The sequence below is a fragment of the Choloepus didactylus genome, chromosome 2 (genome assembly GCF_015220235.1).
Source record: "Choloepus didactylus isolate mChoDid1 chromosome 2, mChoDid1.pri, whole genome shotgun sequence".
Lineage (NCBI taxonomy): Eukaryota > Metazoa > Chordata > Mammalia > Pilosa > Megalonychidae > Choloepus > Choloepus didactylus.
The window spans coordinates 62,627,859-62,652,713 of NC_051308.1; the positions used below are offsets into that span (position 1 = coordinate 62,627,859).

Below are 24,855 nucleotides of genomic sequence, written 5' to 3' on the forward strand. Positions count from 1 at the left end.
TTCTGTAGCCACCGCAGCTCTGTAGTGGAAGGAATTTCATCAGTGTTTTGTCCCTGGGGTTCTGCCCAGGATGATAGAGTGTAATCCAATGCAAAGGAAAAGATCATGCAACTGAAGTGGGGAATGGAGGCGCCAACCACAACAAACCACAGGGATAGTTTCCAGTTATCACATCCTGAGATAGTAAAAGGAGAATGTAACATACATACTAATAGAACAGCTGTTCTCCTTCACCAGTAAAAACGGAGTAATAAAGTGTCTTAAAGTGAAACATGAAAATTTTTACAAAAGAAATGACTTGAACTAACTGCAAGAAAGATTTCCTAAACTTGAAGGCTCTAAAATATCTTTCTCTAATGAAACTAAAATAGAATGTAGCTCATCTCTCTGGTATGGTTTGAATGTAACCTGTCCATAACAAAGAAGATGGGCTAGAGTTGCATTCTAGACATATGATAGCTTGAAATAAGCATAAATACTAGTTTATCAGCAGCACCAGCTCCAAAAAAAAACATAGAAGTAAGTCAAGTTGACCCTTGGTTCACTCACTCTCATTGCTCTCAGTACAGAAATTTGCTCTCATTTGCCATCATGTACTAATTATAAATTTTAACTTTTGTAGTGTTAAGTTTAAGAAGTGTTAGCACATGACACTGTCACTGTGTTTATATATTTCAGTCTGAACCTTGACATTAATATGTAGGCTTTCATTCCTTTGATTCTTAAATGTTTCTGTTTCTTTGATATCTGTTACAGTATGTATAGGCTTTTGGAAATTAGTTACACATAAAGCCTATGAAATTAGCACCTTCTGGGGAGGAAATAACAAGAGGGAACCTACTTTAAATTGAGTAGTCCAGGAATGCCTATCTGAGGAAGTGACATTTAAAGAGAGATCAAAGGATATAAAGGAACCAGCAAGATGCAAGTGCTTGCATTAAGGTCCAAAGGCAGCTACAGCTATCCTTCCTTCCTTCCATGTAGAAGAAAAAGATGCAGGAGCTCATAGGCCTGGGATTACAAAGACCTTTTTTATTTTGTTTTATTTACTCAGAAGCATCAAAACACTATTGGCTAATAAATTTGGAGGGGTTTTTCACCAAGAAAGCCTCAGAATTATGGTCATTCTCTGGGAAGGGTATGCAATGATTCCTTTCTGCCCTTTTTCTTGCTTTCTTTTCTCTCTTCCTTTCTCCTCCCTAAACCCACAGGGTACCTCCCTCCCTTGTTTCTTCCCTCCCTTCCTTCCTACCTTCTTTTTTTCCTCTCCTTCTTCCTCCTTTCCTTCCATCCTTCTATCCTCTCTTCCTTCCTTCCTTTTTTCCTTCACCAGACATATTAATTGAGTGTCTCCCATGCATTAAGACCCTATTGGATTCTGCAAATACAGAATTTCATTGTTCCTAAGACAATTTTTTTAACATACAACCTCTTTGAAATTAGAATGCATCTCATATTCAATGGTAACTTAGATTCAATTAAATATGATACAGTGATGCATAACAATGAAACTCACATATTAAGAGAAATATTTTAATCAAAATCTGAGTATGAAGAGTAAGTTAGAAGTAAGTGGTCTACAAGGATTAGTAAGACAGGCACTGAATTGAATCTACTTATTTCTTTGAAAGGTGTTCTATATAGAATTACATATTTTAAAATCCATGTTTGCTATATTTAATTATTTTAATAACTTTAAAAATCTGAAAATATAGGGGAAATCATTAATGGGAAAATGTTTGACTAGACCTCAAAATAAGGACATGTCTGGTAATTTGGCCATTATGAATAAAGCATCTTATCACCACCCAGTGGCTTTGTTGCTTAATTGCAGGAAAGAGGACATAGAATGGAAAAAGAGGGGCAAAAAAAAAAAAGATAATAGTTGTCAAGCCAACTCTCTTCTAGGTAACAGCAAGTAGGGGCGACTGAAACTGGCTATACCTTTGACATTTTCAATGTAAGCGGTGAGAAAGGACAATAAATGCCCAAAACAAGTGAGAGTAACAAATATTTCTGACTTGAGTTAGCTCAATGAACATTGACCATAAGACTTTTGCTGGAATTATTGAGAAAGAATAGAAAGTAATCCCATAGCTCCCAAGGACTTTCTCAGCCTTGGGATGAGATAGGATGGAGGGAGCCTGCCTGCAAATGAAGTTGATACAGGAAAGCAGAACTGAGAGGTTTACAGAGATAGATTTCTGACCCTTAATTTAGCTGTGCCTGATGTCAGACTCTACTAGATTTCTTGGTTACACATTGACTCTCAATTTAGTTGGCCAGTTTGAATAGGAGTCTATCCTTGCACACTGAAGAATCCTAACCATTGTGGCATCACATGTCATATCCACTCAAGGGAGGCTGACTGACCCCTGAACCATGAGACTCTCTTTGGCAGAGAGGAAGCTGAAAGAGGGGAGATAGGTGGCAGGTGCCACTTGTGCCTTCTATGTGTGTTGCACCTCTTGTAAGCCCATGCTTTCAGAGCCTGAATGTTGCATGCATAATTGCCTCGAGTAGATTCAAAAGGAATGGAATAAAACCTTCTTTCTTTAGGAGGAATTAGGAATTCTTGTGACCTTGGAGTAAGCTCTAACACTTAAGCTTTGGTAATATAACCTGGGAAGGCCAAGACCATGGTGTATTGAGCCCTCCCCAAACCCAAATGCCATAGAGAGACATGCAGCCCCTACAATGATGCCTCGCACATGGCCTAGAGATACCAAAAAACTCCTGAATTTTTGTAGCCTATCCAGAGACTTCCCTGGGATTACATTTACTGCCTGCCTCTGATGTTAAATGTCACAATTTCAAATTCAAGGATTCCCTCTCTCATTCCTAATAACCGATTCATGGCTATCTGACACAGTCTCCAAATCCTAAGTTTCCTCATCTCTAGAATAAGCTTAATGATACTTAGTAGAAAAGGTTACTATGGTGGTTTGAAGCTGTACATATCCCAGAAAAACATGCTCTTAAATCTAATCCATTCCTGTTGGTGTGAACCCCCTGTAAGTAAGACCTTTTGATGAGGCTACTTCAGTTAAGGTGTGATCCACTCATTAGAGATGTGTCCTAATACTATTACTAGAGTCTGTATAAGCAGAATGAATTCAGACATGACAGAAAAAGCCACAAGAAGCAAGAAATTGTATCAACAGAACCTGGAAGAGAAGGGAGATCAGGAGATGCCACCATGTACCTTGCCATGTGACAGAGGAGCCAAGGATTGCTGGCAGCCAGCCCTAGAGTGACACAGCCTTCCAAGAGAAAGCATCACCTTGATGATGCCTTGATTTGGACTTTTTTTTAGCCTCAAAACTGTAAGCTAATAAATTCTCATTGTTTAAGCCAACCCATTTCATGGTATTTACCTGAGCAGCCAAAGAAACTAAAACAGTTGCTATGAGTATTGAACAGGGTAAAGTGTCCATGATGTACAGTGACAGATGTATGAAGCAGAATTTTTTCTTTCCTTTTTCTTAGATGCTTGAGGAAAGCTTACTCCAATGTTTCTATCTCTTGTATTTAAAGTAAAGCTTTTGATCCAGAAACATGGCTTAGTTTACAGTAAAGCTTTTGATCCAGAAACATGGCTTAGTTTACAGTATCTTAAAGGGTCCTTACCAAAATGCTTATGTTTAAAATGGAATATTAACCACTAAAGTGAAATATTCACCATGTAAAATGTCCAATCAATATTAGTATTAAACTAAAAAATAAAGTAGATATTTTAGTTTCCTGACTGCTAAAACAAATACCATGCAATGGGTTGTGTTCCGGTTTGCTAATGCTGCCATTTTGCAAAATACCAGAAATGGACTGGTTTTTATAAAAGGGGTTTATTTGGTTACAGAGTTACAGTCTTAAAGCCATAAAGCGTCCAAGGTACCTTCATCAACAATCAGGTACCTTCACTGGAGAAAGGCCATTGGTGTCCAGAAAGCCTCTGTTAGCTGGGAAGGCACGTGGCTGGTGTCTGCTTGCTCCCAGGTTGCATTTCAAAATGGCATTCTCCAAAATGTCTCTGTATCAGCCTCTTGGGGCAAACTCTGGCTAGTACCTCCAAAGCATCAGCAGAACTCCACTTTCAACAGCCATCTTCAAAATGTCTCTGTAAGTTGCAGCTGCTCCAAAATGTCACTCTTAGTTACTCTGAGCTCCTTCTGTCTGTGAACTCTTTATATTGGCTCCAGTGATTTAATTCAGACCCACCCTGAATGGGTGGGGTAACACTTCCCTGGAAATCATCCAATCAAAGGTCTTGCCCACAGTAGATTGAGTCACATCTCCATGGAAACAATCAATAGGTTCAAACCGAATCAACACTAATATGTCTGTGCCCACAAAATTGCATTAAAGACTATGGCTTTTTCTGGGGGACATAGTATATATAAACCAGCACAGTTTGGCTTAAACAATCAGAATTTATTGGCTCACTGTTTTGAGCCTAGAAGTCCGAAATCAAGTGTTGCTTTCTCCCAGAAGACAGTGGTGTTCTAGGGCTGGCTGCTGGCACTCCTTGGTCTGTGGCTTTTCTGTCATGTGGCAATGCACATAGTGGACCTCCCAGCCTGTGGCTTTCTCTCTATGTGTCTGAATTTCTTTCTTCTTTTAAAGGACTTCAGTAATAGGATTAAGACCCATCCTGACTCAGCTGGGCTATAACTTAACTGAAGTAACCTCATCAAAAGGTCATATTTACAATGGATTCTCACCTACAGGAATGGACTAAGATTAAGAATATGTTTTTTCTGGGGTACATAGACATATTGAGTTTCCTCAACTTTAAAATCCTGAAGGATTTTTTGCTTTATTAAATAGTCATAAAATAACTCATGTACTATTTCCTTTTAATAGTACTAAATTGATAGATGATTATATAAAATACAATGTACAAGTATTAATTGTACAGACTGATGATATTTTACAAATGTATACACCAATGTAACCAAAATATACATTTTCATCACCCCAGGAATTTCCTTTATGGCCCTTTGCAGCTAATGCCCCCTTACCCTAAAGTGATTTCTACAACCATATATTATTTTTGCCTGTTCTAGATTTTTCTCATTAAATGGAATCATACAGGATGTACTCTTTTGTGTCTCTGACCAACAATATATGACTCCCAGTTGCTCCATAGCAGAACCAACTTTTGGTATTTTCCATCTTTTTATTTTTGTCCATTCTGGTGGATGCATAGTGATATTTCATTGTGCTTTTGACTTAACATTTTTTTTTAAATCCTCAAGTCATTATATTTTTGTCAGTAATACATCCCATTCAATTTATCATATCAGTCATTAAAATAGTGAGTTCAAATCCTAGTTGTTCAAATTCTAAATCCAAGGATGAATATCATATTTTAGACAACATATGCATTTCATGAAGGTTGCTTTAAGATAGTACGTGTAATGTTTTCTAGACCAAAGGTTTTACTTTATATAAGAGAGGTATTCCACTACACTGGAGCAAGCATGCCTCAAGCAACTAAGAAAAAGGAAAAAAAAAATACTACTTTATGTATCTGTCATTATATGTCTTGGAAAAGACACACACATGCACACACACATAAACACTCAAGACCATCAGATAGATTTAAAATGCATGCAATTGGTAACGGTTAAGTTTCAGGGAAAGGTTCTCTCAACCCTTGTTGAGAGATGTTCCCTCAACATCTACAGACGCTTTGATTCACTTTATCTGGGGAGGGTCTATAACATTGATAACACTGATATTTTTTAAAAAGCTCTCCAGGTGATCTCAACATTCAATGAAATTAAGAACCAAATATCAACTGGTAATTGATATATCTTGAGTTCCTACTGTTGCTAAGGCTCCGTGTTAGGTACTCTGGAGGATATAAAGAAGAATAAGATATAAAGAACTCAATATAATTTTGAACAATCATAAACTCTACCACTATCATTAAAATTATGCTAAGTGTTTGTGCAACTGGTATTGGAATAGTAGTATCATCTCTTAAGTATCAGCAGAACACACTTGAATTTTCCATGTGCACGCACGCACATAAACAACACATTGATAACACACATATAAAGGATAAAGACTTGTTTGTCTAGGCTATTTGACTTTGCTACACAAACAGTAGCTCCATATGCATATATATATATTGAAAAGCTAAAGAGGCATGGTTATTGCTAGCCCTCTACCAGTGCTTCCCAAAATGTGGTCCATACTAAAATCACTCAAGGTATTGCTTGGAGAACTTTTTAAAAATATTAATTCCCAACCCTGGGCCTATAGAATCTTAGGGAGTGGGTCTAGGGTTTTCAGGGATCTGCGTTTTTAGCAAGCCCCTCAGGAGATTCTAATTCACAAAAAAAGTACCAAACCACTGTTCCAAGCTAGACCGGTATTTTTTTTCCCTTCTGGGAATGGTGTGCACCTATGTGACATGAAATCATGTGGGGATGGGGGATTATATCCAGATGTTGAAACCCACACACATATAAATTTTGCCTGTAATCAAAGCAATGCCTTAAGTCATAATTTCCAAACATATTAATGATACAACATAAACAACCATTGTTGAGATGCCAGGAATTTATCAATAGGCTATCAGGTATGTACAAATTTCCACACCCCAGGAACTATTATATCCTTTGCTTTCCCTACAACTCCAGAAAGCATATCAGCAAATTATTGAGAAATGTTATTACAAAAATAATTTTGAGTATGTTCTATTTTTAGGAAAATGGTTGGTAACTTTCAGTATTATAACTATTGTTGGTAACACATTATTTGTCCAAACTGTGTACTGCTGTGCCTTAGGGCACCACAGTAAACTCACAGGGATTCTGTGGGATATTTTAATCATTCAAAGGAATAACAGCAATACCCAACATTTATCAGGATCTGATGCGCTACTAGCTTGAGGTCATTCACAGTTTCAACATTAGATTGAGCTACCATCCTTTTAATGTTATGATACTTTTTGAAGTTGGTTTTTGTGGGATTGCTGAGATTAAAAAGCAAGTAACATGAGGAAATCAATGTAAAAAGCTAATGAGGTCATTGTCCACTCTGATTCCAAGGTTTGAGACGTTGTATAGTGCCCAGCCGAAGCATACACCCACCAGTAAGTGATTGTGATTACTTAAGAATGAAATTTAAAATATTATTTGTTCTTTCAAATTAAGTGTGTGTGTGTTTTTTTTTCAAATAGCTACTAAGTTGTTAAGACCTAAATACATCCTAATTTGTTTGGACTTAACTACTTGAAGAACAGAACCATGAGGTGTTTCTTTTGGTCAAGGGGCTCTGTAAAAAAATTACTGAGACATTAACACCATGAACTGAGAAAGTTTAGAAATCTCCACTTGTGACAAATCTCTGATTGCAAAATACCAATGATTTGATGCATTAGAGTTGAGAATTAGTGGTCCTAACAACCTGGATTATAATATACCTGAATTTGCCTTGTTTCAATTTAAATTCATTTCTTTATCCAATCAATATTTATTGAACCCTTACTATAAAGCAGAAGGGACCCAGGGGCATACACTGATGAATGATTCAAGACTTCCCTCCTAAATATCTTTTATATCTCTCTAAACAAATATGCTTCCTACAAAATGAACTACTTAAGAGATTTTCCTTTGTGCCACACATGTAAAAATAAGGTATCCCTGAAGAAAGAATTAAAACAACCACTAATTCTCCTGTGTTATCATTTTCTACTTCCCCAAATTATGCAGATTTATCAATAATTCCAGACCACTTCCTGTGCAATGTACCAGACAATTTGAGACGGTCAGAGCAATACCTTTAGACAGAGTAGCAAGATGATGTTTGTAGCTAAGGAACTGGAAGACAGGCTCAGCATTCACTACCGTGATCATTACCCTTCAAGGGTGAAGGATTAGGGAGATCCTAAATGGATGTGCTGGGAAACAAGGAAAAAGAATAACTTCAGAAACAAATTTACCCCACAGAATAATTGCTCTTGGATAAGTTCTTAGTTTATTCTTCTCTTCTCCTCCTCCTTCTTTTCCTCCTCTTTTTCCTCTTTTTCCTCCTTCTTCTCTGAGTGAATAATACCTTTAGTATTTTTAATAGGAGACTCTAAATACCAGAGTAGTGATAAAAATTTAATACAAGAAAAGCTTTAAGTGATTCTTGGAAGAATTATTTTATATTCACCTCATAGCCAGAAATACTGGGGCAGTCAACATATGCCAAGGGGACATTAAGATGATTCAGTCCCTCAAGAATTTTCAAGTTCCTTGCTGGAAGTTCTACACAATTCTCAAATGTATTGTGGTTTTTTTCAGTAAGACAGAATTGGACTCAGAGAAAAACGATGAGAAGAAAAGAGCTTAATTTTTAAAACATTCTCTCTTATTTTCCTCCACTATTCCGTAACTAGACCTTGAATTCCTGAATCAAGGAAATGTCAAATGGAGAAGGGAGCAGAAGAAGAAAAAGAATAAATAATATGTAAGTATAAGTACAAAAGAATTGGGTGTGCCGGTTTGAATGTATTATGTCCCCCCAAACTGCCATTATCTTTGATGCAATCATAATCAATATTAGTATTGATTAGATTGTAATTCTTCGATTGAGTGCTTCCATGGAGATGTGACCCACCCAAATGAAGGTGATAACTCTGATTAGATAATTTCCCTGGAGGTACGGCCCTGCCCATTCAGCGTAGGCCTTGATTAGTTTACTAGAGCACTATATAAGCTCAGACAGAATACGTGAGCTTGCTACAGCCAAGAGGGACACTTTGAAGAACGCACAGGAGCTGAGAGAGAAGCTTCAGCTTACAGAGACATTTTGAAGATGGCCTTTGAAAGCAGACTTTTTCTCCTGAAAAGCTAAGAGAGGACAAATGCCCCAAGAGCCACTGAGAGTGACATTTTGAAGAGGAGATTCTGCCTAGAGAGGAACATCCTGGGAAAAAGCCATGTTGAAACCAGAACTCTGGAGCAGACGCCAGCCATGTTGCCTTCTCAGCTAACAGAGGTTTTCCAGACGCCATTGGCCATCCTCCAGTGAAGGTACCTGATTGTTGATGCATTACCTTGGATACTTTATGGCCTTAAGACCATAACTGTGTAGCCAAATAAACCCCCTTTATAAAAGCCAATCCATTTCTGGTATTTTGTATCCCGGAAGCGTTAGCAAACTGGAACACTGGGATAAACGGAATTTACCGTAGTTAAGTTGATAATTGAACGTGGTATTGAAATATTTGCTTTTATATCTAGAGATTTCCACCAATGGAAATAACCATCCTTCTTTGGCTTAGAAGAAAGAAAATACCTCATTCAACATAAATCATCATTGAGAAGGTTTGTTGAAAAGACTCACTATAATTGAAAGGAAGACTACCCATATTTAGTCAACAATGCTTGAGTATGAAAAATAGTAAGCGGAGTCATCACCACTGGTCTCCTTTGCTCCCTGAAAGTTTCTTATGTCTCCAATGTTTATTTCAGCATTCCCAAGTTTCTCAGTCCATTCCCCCTCTCATTCAGCCCATAAGAAAGTGGTTCTTATTCCACTAACTGCATGCTAGTGGATAACCTACTTTTGTAGTATCTAGATAGCAATGAAAAACGTTAATTTACATTGGGAATTTGCGTTGTAATTTACATTACAATGGGAAATTATGATTGTTAACCATTTAAAATGTTTGTAAACATTTTATCTATTCAACTTCCTAAATTAAACTGGTACTCTTTTCAATTTAAGCAGCATAACTATGTAGTGAGCTTTGGTGGGAGGGGGTTTTGGAAGTCTATTTGCAAAGCTATTCCTTAAATTGTGAGATGCTGAGCTCACTTGTCATCTTAGAATATAACTGGAGTATATTTGAAATCTTACAATATTATCAAACCATTTTTTAAGTCTGTCATAGAAGTCTTTCCTAAACAATAGGAAAGCAGTTCTTCAGAAAGTTGAACATGGAATTACCATATGACCTGGAAATCTGATTTCTAGGTATATACCCAAAAGAATTGAAAGCAGAAGTTTGAACAGATATTTGTACACCAATGTTCATAGCCAAAAGATGAAAGCAACCCAAGTGTCTACCAACAGCTGAAAAGATAAACAAAATGTGATGTATTCATAAAATAGAATATTATTCAGCTGTAAAAAGGAATGAAATTCCATTGCATGCTACAACCTTGAAGACAGCAATTTGAGCGAATTAAGCCAGACACAAAAAGGACAATGTATGACTTCATTTATATGAGATATCTAAAATGAGCAAATTCTTAGAAACAGAAAGCAGATTACCTGTTTCCAGGAGACAGGTTTGTGGGAAAGAGGAATTATTCCTTAATGGGTGCAAAGTTTCTCTTTGAGATGTTGAAAAAGTTTGAGTAACAGATGTTGATGATGGTAGCAAAATATTGGGAATGTAATTAATACTACTGAATTGTTCACTTGAAAGTGGTTAAAATGGAAATTTTTGAGTTGTATATAAGTTACTTCAATTTAAAAGTTTAAAAATAGGAAAGGGGTTTCCACTTTCTTCTTAAGGAAACAAAACAGAGCATGGTTTTTTTTTAAAGAATTTCCCATTTTCTCCATTGACAAGACTGCTGAATAGAATTTGGGGAGAGAAATAAAAACAGATCTGAGTTTGCTTTTGTTTTAAAAATCTATGGAAGAAACAATATTCTGAAAATTCCACTGGCATGTAAAATTCTCAATTCATTTAATAAGCACATTTTTTTGAGGGATGCCCAATTAACAGTGAAGGTTAGTTATTACTTGTGAGCTTATCTGGCCTTTTAGCTACATCTAGTTAAATTTTACAGCAAGCTCTGATAGCTCTTTTAAATTTCATAGTTTTCCCTGAATTTGTATTTACACACATGCTAGTTCATATTAATTTGATCTGTTTTGGTGGTGTTCTCTTAGGAAAGTGAGATGCTTATAGAAGAAGGCATTTTTATAGCTGTCTGTGGAATCCTTACCTCCATCTCAATAAAAATAAGACAAATAGTAAAGTTTGAATTTCTGGATCACCAAAAATGTAAATGCAGGGAAATCCTCAAAAATGTTAAGGTCACAATAATGATAATATACTAAGCATTAAAGGCTACCTACGAGAAAAATAAATCCTTTCTTATATCTCTAGTTGAATTTTTGGTTCTTAATGTAAGTTTTGTAAAATCGTAAGTCAAGTATTGTAATTCCCCAGGATTTAATATTAATATTTTTCCTGCTGAGTTGCACTGGAGAATCTACAGGACCACAATACTTAGTAACTACTTCCTCTGATCATGTAAATTTGACAGGCAGATTAAAATCTAGATTGTATTTCTGAAGCATTAATTAGGAAAGACAGTGTGGTGATTTGAAGCTGTATGTACTCCAGAAAAAAACATGTTCTGAAATCTAATCCATTCCTATAGTTGTAAACCCATTGTAAGTATGCTCTTTTGCTGAGGTTACTTCAATTAAGCACCTCATTTAGGATGAGTCTTAATCCTATAACTGGAGTCCTTTACAAACAGAATAAAAGAGAGAGAGAGAGAGAGAGAGAGAGAGAGAGAGAGAGAGAGAGAGAGAGAGAGAGAGAGAGAGAGAGAGAGAGAAAGCCACAGAAGCAAGAAGGTGAAATCAATGAAACCCAGAAGAAAATGGAGAGACCAGCAGATGCTGCCATGTGACAGAGAAGCCAAGGATCAAGGGCAGCAGGTCTTTTGGAAGAAAGTATAGCTTTGATGATGCCTTGAGGATGCCTTGATTTGAACATTTTTCCAGCCTCAAAACTATAAGCGGATGCATTCTCACTGCTGGAGTGGCCTAGGAAACTAAACTTCACAGTAAACAAGAAGAAAGAGTTGACTTAGGTTTTTCTTTTAATATTCTCAGGAATTAGAGTTGGTCAGAATGGTTAAGGGTGCTATTACTAATGTCACACTTATTAAAATAGGCTAGGTTCTTTAAAAACAAAAAAACTATCTCTCAGCCATTAATCATCATGACAGCATCATCAGGACTAGGAGAACTGATCACACACTTTCCTCTGAGGCAAGTGGTAACACAGCTCATTAATTTGACTAGTAGGATAGACTGAAGAGTGATGTGACTTTCTTGTTTCCCAAGTCAGTAAGTCAGTCAGCTGATGATGATTGTCCTCACTGAGTGGCAGATTCCAACCAAGTAAGAGAAATGTTTTAAGAAATCATGAGAGAGCAATTAGAAGCAATCCAGTATAGTGGGAATAGCATTATTACACATTTCTTTCCAAAATGGTATTCTAAATAACAGATTAGAGATAAGGTTGCAAATTTCAATGGCAACAACTGGGAGTAACTGCTATTATTATTTGAAGGATGAAAACAGATTTCTGGGGGTCATAAATTCAATTTCAATTATGCACAAGAGTACATAAAATCTTTATAGCATACTTTTCAGATACTGCTTTCCCACATCATACACATATTATATGTTGTGTATATAATTTTGAGCTGCTAGAAAAAAACTGTCTTCAGTATTTGATTGGCATATCTTATTACATAAAAATATCTAGAAATGAAATTCTTGACCATTATTTTGCCCATCAAAATTCAACAACATTATTCTACTTGTATCATTCAGAGCAGCACAAACCTTTCAGAGAAGCACATATGCCATTACCTTGACTATTAAGAATTTGTAGAGTCACCTCTCAATATTTCAAAGGCAAACTCCTCAGGTCATGAATCATCTATACTCATGCTTGGGAATCACCTCATCCAAAGGGCAAATCAAAGAATAGGGATCTAAAAATAAATGTAATATTAAGATTTGACAAAGCTAAGAGGTAGACACATTTACATTTATTCTCTGCTTGTAGTTTGTTATAATGCAAATAAAATTTAGCAAGACATTTTGTTTGAAAGAAAAAATGTAGTTATATTCCATTATTTTTATTATCTATAATTTCACTTATCATTATAAATTCTATTTCCTACTATTATGGACAATATAATGAATTCTTATTATGTATTTTTAATTTTTAGAATCCATTGTTTCCTTATTTATTGATTAAAAATATAATATATTTTTATCAAATTATTACATACATGCACATGGTTTTAAAAAACAAATATTTCCTGTAAACTTACAGCTTACTCTAATAAAAATTAAAAAAAAAAGAGCTCAGAAAAGCCACAGTCCTCCACCCCACTTCTTCCTTCCCCCATTCCTGGTCTGCTGTAGTAACCACTTTTAACTATTTTTTATTTTATCTCTTCTGGTACTTGCTGCCATGACTCTAAATCATATGCTGACATTTCTTGATTGATCAAGTTTAGGCTTTATCTATGATGACTCTTTTTCTGATAAGAAAGGATTTAGGTAAACTAACTCTCCCTGCCCCCATCCTTTTACAAAAATGTTTGTATCAATTATTCACTCATCCATCCATTCTTTCATTCAACAATTACTTATTATTTTCCTTTTCCAGGGAGCCTATCTAGGTGCTTGGATACATCAGCAAATAAAAGAGACAAATTTACTGCCTTCCTAGAAACAGATAATAAACAACATAATTAAAAGTAAATTGTAATAGCATGTTAGAAGATGATCAGAGCTGTGGAAAATTGTTAAGCAGAGCAGGGTGAAATGGGGAATACTGGGACAGGGTGAGGCAGGAAGAGTGATTGAGTAGTTCTGAGGTATGAGGGAATAGAAGAAGAGCAGATCAACCAGCCCGTGCTAAGGGTTGAAGGCAGGATTTAGCAACTTGCCATTCATGTTTGAAGAACAGCAAGAGGCCGTGGTGAGTGAGGGCAGGGGTAGGAAGAAATGGGATCATAAGGGGGATAGAGGGCGGGAGAGAAGATCACATAACAAAGAGCCTGGCAGGCCCTTGGAAGGGCTTAGGCTTTTACTCTGAGTCATCTGCAAAGTCTTTGCAGGGTTTTGAGTAGAGACATGACATGATTTTTCTTGCATCTTGAAAGATCTCCCTGGCTGCTGAGTTCAAATATTCCATAGATGATGAAGCATGACAGGGAGTATGACTGGGAAGCTATTGCAATAATTTAGGGGCGAGAATGCAGGAGCTGGGATGAAGATGACAGCAGTAGAGATATTGAGAAGACGTCATTTTCTGTATATATTTTGCAAGTGGAGCCAATAGAATTTCCTGCAGAACTGGATTAAGGTTATGAGAAAACGAGAGGAGCAAAAGGTAATTAAATAGTTTTAGTCTTTCTTTATATTGTCATTTTAAATAATATACTTATGTTTATTTATCATTCCATCAATGTAGTAGACATCTGCTATTACTTCTCATAATCTTTCGAATATCACATTTGGAGGAAAACCAATTTGTGACTCCTTCCTCCAAGGCAAGAGTCAAACTCCAAGTCCTATTTCTCTTGCAGTTATGGCAGAAGCCAGTGACTTAGGTTCTGCCAATCAGGCACACCCACTAAAAGTCTCATTCTTCTATAAACAACATGAGAGAAAGGAAACAGGGTCCTCCAACATTTCCATGTTTGCAGGGGTGCGTATGACAGTGGAATGAGCATCAGACTTTTGGTGGTGGCAACCATAGTAGTTGTGGTTTCCCAGTGTTGCATGATCAAGTTCCCGGCACAAAAGTGTAATTGGTTGGGCAGCAGTGGCAATTTCTTACAGTGTTAAGTGATAGCATCAAGGTTTTTTATCAACAGCCCTGTTCTGCAGCATGCTTTTGGATATTACTCTTAGAAACAGCCTTGAGCCTGGTTTTTAGCCTTCCCAAACCTAAACTCTTATTTTTAGCTTTCCAATATAAATTTAATAGTCTCCTTTCTGCTTAACAATGTCAAAATCACCTTCCATTGTTTGCATCTAATACCCTTGATGAATGCCAGCAACTATCCAGTATCTTTCCATTCCCCACTTTGTCAGATAAGATTGCTGGTGCTGGTATCTGTTAGGGAAATCACAACATCTGCTCAGTGGCCCTTGCCCAGAACTCACCTACCCCCACTCCTTCTCTGGTGAAGTCACAAACACACACTAAGTGGCCATCCTCCATCCAGCCTTCCTTCTGCTCCCCCCACCTCTTTTTCTCTTATGTTCCATTCCACAACCCAGGGAAGATGGTAAGTCTAATGAAACGGCCCAGCCAGACCTTAAACCCAAAACTGGGAATAAACAACCCCAAACGCTTATCAGAACAGGAATTCTCAGTGGCAGGGCCTCCTCCCCCTGAGGTGGATGAAAACCACACTTGAACAGTGTAGATTGGTCTCTATTTATTGGTCTGCCATTTATTGACCTCAACCTGGAACAGTTTCATGACCCTAGGAGACTAGCCTTCATGGGATGTCTTCCCCTGCTCTTTTGGACTCTTCATGCTGTGTTAGTGACAAAGAGATCATTTGCCTTTTCTGGATTCTTTATACTGAGCAACTAGTAAAGGAATCATTTGCTGAAAGTTTCTGTTGTGCCCTGAACCTGTGTTCCCACAGCACATCATTATAGCAACTCACTCCACACTCTTCCAATAAGCTTTATTCACCACGGTCTATCTTGCAACTTCAGTCACTGAAACTTGAACTTTTAAAGAAAGTTGGCAACATTTACATTTGGTTCTATAACCATAAATGAACCTTCTATGCTTTGCCTAGAAGTTAATTCTAGAAACTAAAATCCAATGAAACTCAAACTATGTAAACCTTGTTGATTCCAAATCCAATTAGTGTAGCATAACTATACTCTATACCTTTTTTTTCTTTTTTCCTGGGGTATCTTACTGCTTTTACTTATACTGTCAGCATTTATTTCATTCTTAAGATCATCTAACATGCTAAATCTAGGGATAAGATCAGATTTCTGTGTTCCATATTTCCCCCCCCCCACCTTTTTTTGTTTAATTCCCTCATATCTTTTCTTTTCGTTCGTTCTTTCTTTTTTTTTTTTTTTTTTTGGAGTACATAGTCAGAAAGTGAATGTGAGAGATAATTTTCTAAATCCTAGAAAATTTTTTCCATGTCTGAAAAAAACCTATTTTGCCCTGACAATAGATTAATTTTTCGGGATACAGAAATAGATATTATAAATAATTTTCCCTCAGGACTTTCAAACTTCTTTCAATGGACCACAAGTCCTTTAAGTCACACAGTTTATACTTGCAAGAGCTAAATTTAGTTTTAAAGATGACTTTGGCTAAATAGGGAACATAGACTGAACATGACCAAGAGCAGATGCAAAGAGACTGGTAAGGAAGGTTCTGCAGAAAACCAAGCTACAGATAATGGTGACTTGTCCTAGAATGTTGGCATGAAAATGGAGAGGAAAATGTGGACACAATGTTATGTTCAGTAATTATTTTAAAAGACAATGAGATGAATGTATCATCATGAAAAAACACCCACAATAAAAGTTTAAAGAAGAAAAAAATTGTAGAACAATGTATGTAGTTTGATCATATTGATAGTGGTACAGAGTTGGAGGGACCTGTGAGCTATTCATGTTGATATCAAGTAGCCAGTTAAATATATGGATCTGAATATACAGGTAATACAGATTTTTAAAATATGGGTTAAACATGATAAATCAAGCCAGAAGAGTAGATAACATTGCTAAAGGAAAGAGAGAAACAGGATTAGGACAAAGCCATTGAAGAATGACAACATTTTAAAATGAGGTTTGTTTTTCTGGTTCACTTTAATATATTTCCATCTACAAGGAGTATCGTAATTTTTTTTTTAATCATTGTTAGTTTGAAAGGGAAAAAATAGAGTCAACTCTGTTTTAATTCACAGTTCTTTAATTACTTATAAAATTGCATATATTTTCCTATATAAGTAATTGAGTCGCATTTTCACAGGACACTTACCTGTTCTGTTTTAGTTTTTTTTTTTTTAATGTACAATTCTTTTTTTAAAAATTTGAGAAGTTGTAGGTTTATAGAAAAATCATGCATAAAAATACAGGGTTCATATATACACTCTATTATTAACACCTTGCATTAGTGTGGTACATTTGTTACAATTCATGAAAGAACATTTTTATAATTGAAATATTAACAATCATCTACCATTTACAATAGAGTTCACTGTGTTGTGCAGTCCTATGTTTTTTGTTTCTGGTTTTAATTTTTACTCTCTTAACATATATACAACCTAAAATTTCTCCTTTTAACCACATTCAAATATGTAATTCAGTGGTATTAATTATGTTCACAATGTTGTGCTACCTTCACCACCATCCACTACCAAAACTTTTCCATCAACCCAAGTAGAAACTGTGTCCTGGTTTTCAAATCGTTGTATAAGATTTTTATGAACTAAGAGGGAAATATACATTGGGGTAAGTACCCCAGTAAATAAATTCAACCTCAGGTAAATTAATTTATTTTTTAGATTTCTCAATCTAAGTGATGAGATAAATGTTAAATAATAAGTATGATAAATGTGAACTGTACAATTACACATTTATAAAGGACAGTGGAACTTTCTTCTGTAACTTCCTGACCATATCTCTTAACTGAAAACTATAGCTGTTCTTTTCTGAAATGAAGAACTTTGACCAAATAAGCAATCTAAGAATCCTTCTAACTCAAAAATTCTATGATCCATCCACAACATAATGTGATCACATCACCATGCAGAATTATACTCTTTATCATAAGAGAGGACCTTGAAATACTGTATTCATTCATTGCATTTCAAATATATATCTTATAGCTTATTTTGTTCTTTGTAGGTTAGGAATTATTGTATTGATAGTGTGTATAATGAAATAAAACATACTGCCTAAACATAATGGACACTAGATAAATTTTTATGAATATTAAAAAACTCTCCCCCCAAAATATTTCATTTTGTAAATAAGGAGGCAAACTGAGAACTAGAAGGATTCAGCAACTCCTGAGTTGGAGGCAGGAGCCTGTTGAGAAAGAGAAAAGAGAGAAGAGGGTTGTATGGAGAATGCTCCTGGGAAACAGGGATTCTGAATGCTTCTGTCCTAGGATGGAAAATTATGAGAGTCAAACAAAAGTGCTGGAGAGTGCCAGTGGAAGGAGGGGAAGAGGCTTAGAATATGAATAAGGAGGCAGGGTTGTCAGACAAAATACAGGACACCAAGTTAAATTTGAATTTCTGAAAAATAATAAATACCGTTTTTAATGTAAGTATTGCTTGGGACATAGTTATACTAAAAAGAGTATTCATTGTTTATTGGAAATTCAAATTTAACTGGCCATCCATATTTTTATGTGCTAACTCTGGCAACCTAGTATAAAATAATTTGCTAGCCTGTTAGAGTGTTATCACTCTTTTTAAAGCTGGGAGAGACCTAAATACTGGTGACGGGGAAAACTACTTTGTCTATACTGGATTGGGCAATGGATCATGTTCTGAATTAAAATTCTTTCTCAAGCAGTAAATTCATTCTTTACCTTTCCTGTCTTTTTCAGATATTTTAATTTTTGTAATTGTATGTTTCTGCCCCTTAATAAAAGTAAGAATCCATGTTTCATAAGATGACAAGAGAGATATTAAGTGACATATAAACTCATCTTTACTATTAGAAAAAAAAAACAAAAAACAAAACAGAGAACTACCTAACTTCACCAGTTGACCTTTTTAAGTTATAAAAGCATAAGATCATCTTAACAATATTTTATGAGATTTGGATTCCTAACCCAGCTAGTTACTAATTACCAAAAAATACCTGACCTAGGGGTCACTGTTATTATTGAAAGTGACTTAAAATTCATAAAGAAAATATTACATAATCAATGTTTTATGTGTTGAAATGTGAGAAGTTGAATATATTTGCCAGCAGATTCTGTTCTGCTTGTAGTCCTCATCATTTTTTTTAAGTAGTTTAAAAAGTACTACAGTAACCAATTGGAAAGCAAGTTTTAATTCTCAACATTCCATTAGGTTTATAATATACAATAAACCTCAGGGCTACCACTTTTCACTAGCCCTGCAAATTAGACTGTCTACCTCTAGGTTGGAAACCAAGCCAAGAATTGAGTGTTAAAAGTTAAAATGGTCTCTATTTAATCCATAATTGCTGCAGTCCAAACCATACCACTGTTACGAATATAGAATGAAAAAGATTTTAGTGCTGACAGTTCAATGTTTTAGACTCTGAGGAATTTGACAGGATCATTGAGCTCTGAGGTCTCAAAGACTGATTTCTTTGGTGGAGTGCCAACAACCAAAGTCCCTGGTTTTTAAACCTCATCTTGTTTGGGCCTTCTGTATTTTTGCCTCTTGGATAAGATTCATCAAAAAAATTTTTACTCAGGACTGCTGGGGTACAGGGCATAATTTATTATTTGGAGAGTTCGGTTTATTCTCCAAAGAATATTTATTTGATGGAAACATTTAACTTTCTACATTTTCTTGATTCTACTGCTCCACTAATCGTAAGACACCATGGATTTCATGACAGCTTTTGGGGACAAAACAAAAAAGCACTACAATATTAATGTATATTAATAATATATACATGTTATAATGTTTATTTTATTGTAAATTCATTCTAATTTCAGAAAATTAAATTTATTCATTTATTCAACTAATTACTGAGCTCCTATTTTTGTCAAGCACTGTTTTAAGAACCATTTTAACAAGAAAGATGAGGAGCTGACGTTCTAGTACATAAAAAAGTTGTATCTTATAATCTAGTAGCCATAATGGAAATGAAGATATTTGGGAAGTTATTAAAGGAATTTTGACCTTATGGGTAAATAGAAAGAGTTGCTGTCTATATGTAAAGCATCTATCATTGGCATTGAGTTTGAACATTAGAATATACTTTCTGTTGGCTATTAAGTGTGGCTACCTATCAGTCATCATTTTTCACATTTTTGAAAATTTTGATACAGGATTTTTTTTGTTCATTTGTTGCTCAAAGCAACTTACTGTCTTGTTTTTTAGGAAATCTAGACTTAGGCACTTGATCACAGTTTTGGATGACAACCCTCCATTAGATGCTGCAGAGAGAATTAAAGATGATATATTTGTCCTTAGTTTAAAATTACTAAATACTTTCATTGCTTTTCTTGGAATTATCTCAGGTTGCTACATGAAGAGAAGCACACATGAACATTTTTGCACCTTTTTATTTAGTACTTTAAATATTAATATCACCTCTTCTACTAGCTTCTATTTGGTTGCCAATTTCCTCATTTGAAAGAGTTTTCACATTGCTGAATTTGAAGGAAATAAAGACTAGTCATTGCTAATACCATCCTTTCTTTCTACAATTAGTATTTCTAATCACATTAAACATGTTTTCAGTACCTAGAGAGGATGCCTGCTCCCTACAGCTATCATGAGCCATTAACTTTAATTAAAATTTACAAGTCTAATGTTGTTACATCTGCTAAAAGCATTAACTTCCATGTTAATTACCAAAATGTTAATGTGGCTTTAAAATAACGTTCCCTTTTGACAGTTCATCTATAGTTTAATTATTTATTTTGTCGGGGAATATGTTCTAAAAATTGAAGAGAGTTGATGAAGTAAAGCTAGAAAACTTAGAGCATAGCAAGAATTCCAAGAAGTGAAACTTGAGGTTCAGATAAAGATTGCTGTAACATATTTGTGTTCTTTATCCTGTATCTAAAGGAAATATGTCCTTTTGTTTTATATCTGAAATATTTTTAAGAATAATACCTCCTTTTTTAACAGCCACTTTGCAATGATAGCACTTAATATTCATGCACAATCCCTAAATTCCCACAAGTTTACAAGGCTACACATTTCATTATCCATATAAATCATTTAAAAAGTAAACTTTGGTTTTAATAAAATAGTCTTCTTTATTTCTACTTAAATACTTATTTATTCTTTAAGACAGATTTATTTCAATAAGCTGGCCAGGATACTTTTGAGCAAATAAAAACAACTAAAGGAAATTCTCAATGGTCTGCATAGAAGCTATAAATTACCCTTATGAATATTATAAAAGTAGGTCACAGTTCATTGAAAGGGATTACTCTTTAATAATATTAACAGCATTTACTTGTCATGGGTGCATTTATTGGATATATTTTTAAACTGTAAGTCTATGTACATAAGATAATTTTCAAATGGGCTCCATCCTTCTAAATCAGAAATATATTTGAAGTTGAGCAAAATAGCAACCCAGCTCATAGGTCACAAAGACCTTGCCTGTATTTTTTTATGACACCCCTAGAACTGAGCCTGGCATATGGTAGACATCTTCTGTATGACTGTATAATTTTAAGTGAGCATGAAATGATATTTTCCTTTTCCAGATTATGAGTAGTCAATCATACACAAGTACATGTTTTTCCTAAATATTTAATATATATAGAAAAAATGAAGCTGTTTATTTGGATAGAGGTAGGGTTGGGAGGAATCCACAGAATGTAGTACAGAATTAAGTCCTTTTTATATGAGAGTAGTAAATTAGTTGTAAAAATAATGAAACTCTAAATACATAAAAGGAATGAGGAATTCCATTCTTTTCTCGAAATGCTGTCCTTCCTTCCTTTGAATGTTGCTGCAAGTCTAGGGTAGGGCCCTACCAGACTTTCTTTAGTTTCCCAAACCTTACTTCACCATAGCTGTGTCACATATTTGGGCTGTGAGGCAGTTGTTGAAAAGACTAGGGCTCTTGCATTTGTTTCCTCATGCTCATACATTTACAATTACGTTTCACAAAATTTTCATGTACTTTATCTCTGATTGTGCCAAATCTTATTCCAAAAAGGATCTGAAGCAACTTACAGAAAGCATACTCAAAAATTTGCAACATCTGGAGCAAAGGGGGGAAAACAGGAATGGGTAGTTAAGGATAAAGAGAAAAAAAAGCAGATGGGTAAGCCAGGAGGTCCTTACTGAATCGGTCCTAAGCTTCCAGGATGACAATGCCAAAGGTTACTATGATCAATTATGTGGTTCTCAATGATCATAAGGAGAAAGCAAATAGATTCCCTAGAGTATGCAAAGCTATTCCTAACCTCCATCTCTAGCTTCACAAGAAATAGATCGTATGTGGCTTTTTATAACAGGGACCTTGAGAAAGGAGGTATAGTGGTTTCTCAAACTTTGTTAAAAAAAAATGAAATGCTTTTCCTTGTATTCTTTTTTTAGAATGAAATCTTATGACACCATCCCATATAGAAAACAGATAAAAGTGGTGCAGACATCATTGAACTGGGATCAAGGGCAAGCCTCACCTGCTAAGCTTCCCCGTCCCTGGCCAAGGACCTCCTGGGGCAGTAATAGATATACCCAGAGTTCAGACTCTGAGGCTGGCTGTCTCCTCCACCATTGACTAGATCTGTCATCAGGTAAGTTTCTCAATTTCTCTGGGCCTCAGTTTTCACATCTGTAAAATGGGAATAAATATAGGATTTATCTCCTTGAGTCACTATGAGGTTTAAAAATGTAAAACATGTAAAAATGTTTAGCATAATGCCAGAATTAACTATAATTATTATAATTATCACAGCAGTAGGAGTATGGGTTTGGAGTCAGAGTGACCTGGATTTGAAACTTTGTTCTGCCACCTTCTAGCTGTGGGAACTTGAGAGAGTTTTCTTAATGCTCTGAGCCTCATTTATTTACCTCAGCTATAAACTAAGGGTAATGATAGAAACCTTATAGGGCAGTTGGGAAATTAAATGAGATCACACATAGCAAATACTTAACAGTGTAAAACAATCAATAAAATAATCACTTACTAGTTGGAAGATATTATTAATCAGGTTTAGTATAATTAATAACAACCTTATGGTTAATATCTCCCTGTGATACAAGTCAGGAAAACAGTTCAGAAAACATAATAAACTGTGGTCTTCCTTGAGTGTAAGAAGTGTTCCTGGCCAGTCTATAGCTTAGCATCCTTTAAAAACTAGACATTCAGCAGATAATTAATTAACTGGATTGAGCAACTTGCCTAAAGTCTCAGCTAAAAAGTGGTTTATTTAGCACTCAAAAGGAAATTGAAAGCAGGAGACAACATTTAGGAGCAGAGTACAGAGAAGAGAATGTCTAGGAGCGACACCCAGAACACTCCAACAGTTGAAGTTTGGTTAGAGCAGGAAGATCCAATTAAGGGGTCTGAGGAGCAGTAGGAGGTGAAGAAAAAAGCTGGAAGAAGATGAGGTCTTGGAAGCCAAGGAAAAAAGAGAACACTAACAGGGAGGGAGAGTGATTTAACTGTATGAGTGATGAAGGGAGAACAAATAACATAGCAGCTGTCTAGTATTCACTGGATTTAATCACATGAGGTGACTGGCAATCTTCATGAAAGTAGCACCTGAGGAGTAGCTGGGACAGAAATACTGGGACAGTTGGCATAAGATCCGGAGAAAGTGGGAGAGACACAAAGAGGGGTACACAGGTTTTTTTCCCAAGAAGTTTGCCTCTGGAGAGGAAGGTGTGAATAAGGGAGGGAGGTGTTTGGGTTTTTGTTTTGTTATAATGGGAGAGCAGCCTATGAAGTGTTGATGAAAAGGATCAGTAAAGAGGAGAGACTGAAGTAGTGGAAGGGCAGATAATCAGTAGTGAGTGGTTATTAGACAGCAGGTGGGCCAGAATCCCAGACCACAGGGAGAAAGCATAGGAGGCCATGTGTCTCCTCCTTGAAACAGTAATACAGCACAGAGCCTGTCATATCATCAGTATTCACTACATATCTGTTAAATAAGCAATTAGGGGCAAGAAGCCTGGGTGCTAATTCAGATGTTTTTGCATATTTGGTGGTAAGCATTTTAGGTTGTTTGCATCTGATAGTTTCTATTTTACATAAAGAAGTAGAAATCTAAGTTCTGCACTGAAAGGAAAGGTGGAAGGGGAGGTGGAAGTTTGAAATAGTCCTTTAGAGAATAAATAGGAAAGCATGCCAACTACAGGAACAGTGTAAGGGGCTGCGGAGGTTTGGAGCTGTACGCATCCCCCAAAAAATATGTTCTTAAAGTTAATTCATTCCTGTAGGTGTGAACTCATTGTAAATAGGACATTTTAATAAGGCTATTTCAGCTGAGGTGTGGCCTAACTCAATCACGATGGGTCTTGATCCTATTACTGGAGTCCTTTATAGGAGAGGGAAATCCAGAGAGAGAGAGAAAAAAGCCACAGAAGCAAAAAGCTGGAATCAAGTAAGCCCAGAAGGGAAGGGAAAGACCAACAGATGTCACCATGTGCCTTACCATGTGGCAGATGAGCCAACAATTGTTGACAGCCAGTCTTCAGGAAGAAATCATCACCTTGATGCCTTGATTTGGACATTTTTCTGGCCTCAAAACCATGAGTGAATAAATTCCCACTGTCATTTGCTTTGGTTAACTTCAGAAACTAAAACAGGGACACATTAGGGCAAGTGACCACAAATGCATACTGTACCAATCACTCCTGCTGGGTGCAGTGGTCAGGATGTAAACACTGGAGGATTGACCAGGGTTGGGATTTTTCTAGATGGGAGGGAAAAAAAGTGCAAAAGGGCAAGGATGCTGAAAATTTGGGCAAGAAAAAAAGGAAAATTAAAATGAGTACTTACTTCATTAAGTGGTTTAGAGGATTAAGTGAATTAACAGTAAAGAATTTAGAACAGTGCCTGCCAAATTAAATGCTTTGGAAAAGTATATCATCATCATCAATTCATCAGTAGTAACAGTGATAATAATAAATCTAAGCAAAGAGAGAAGGAAATGAAATCAGGATAGAGCATATGAAGAAAAAGAATGCAAAGTGAGATGACTCATTAAAGAACAGTTGTAGTGAGAATAATTGGGAAACCAATCTGGAAAGATAGGAGATTCTGTTCAGAGAGTGTGATTTCTGAATGATTAAATTAAAATGTGGAGTAGTTCTTGATGAGAACCAAGTTTAGCATGGTGGATCTCAAAATTTCCTTGGCCTAAGAATCACCTGG

General features: G+C 35.9%; 1 long non-coding RNA gene across 1 annotated transcript; it reads left to right on the forward strand.

Moving 5' to 3' along the window:
• The first annotated feature begins 9,024 nt into the window (after positions 1-9,024).
• On the forward strand, positions 9,025-22,240 carry LOC119521097. Its single transcript, XR_005214307.1, has 3 exons — positions 9,025-9,035; positions 9,246-9,329; positions 22,071-22,240. It is a non-coding gene; the product is annotated as an uncharacterized LOC119521097 (long non-coding RNA).
• The last annotated feature ends 2,615 nt before the right edge of the window (positions 22,241-24,855 follow it).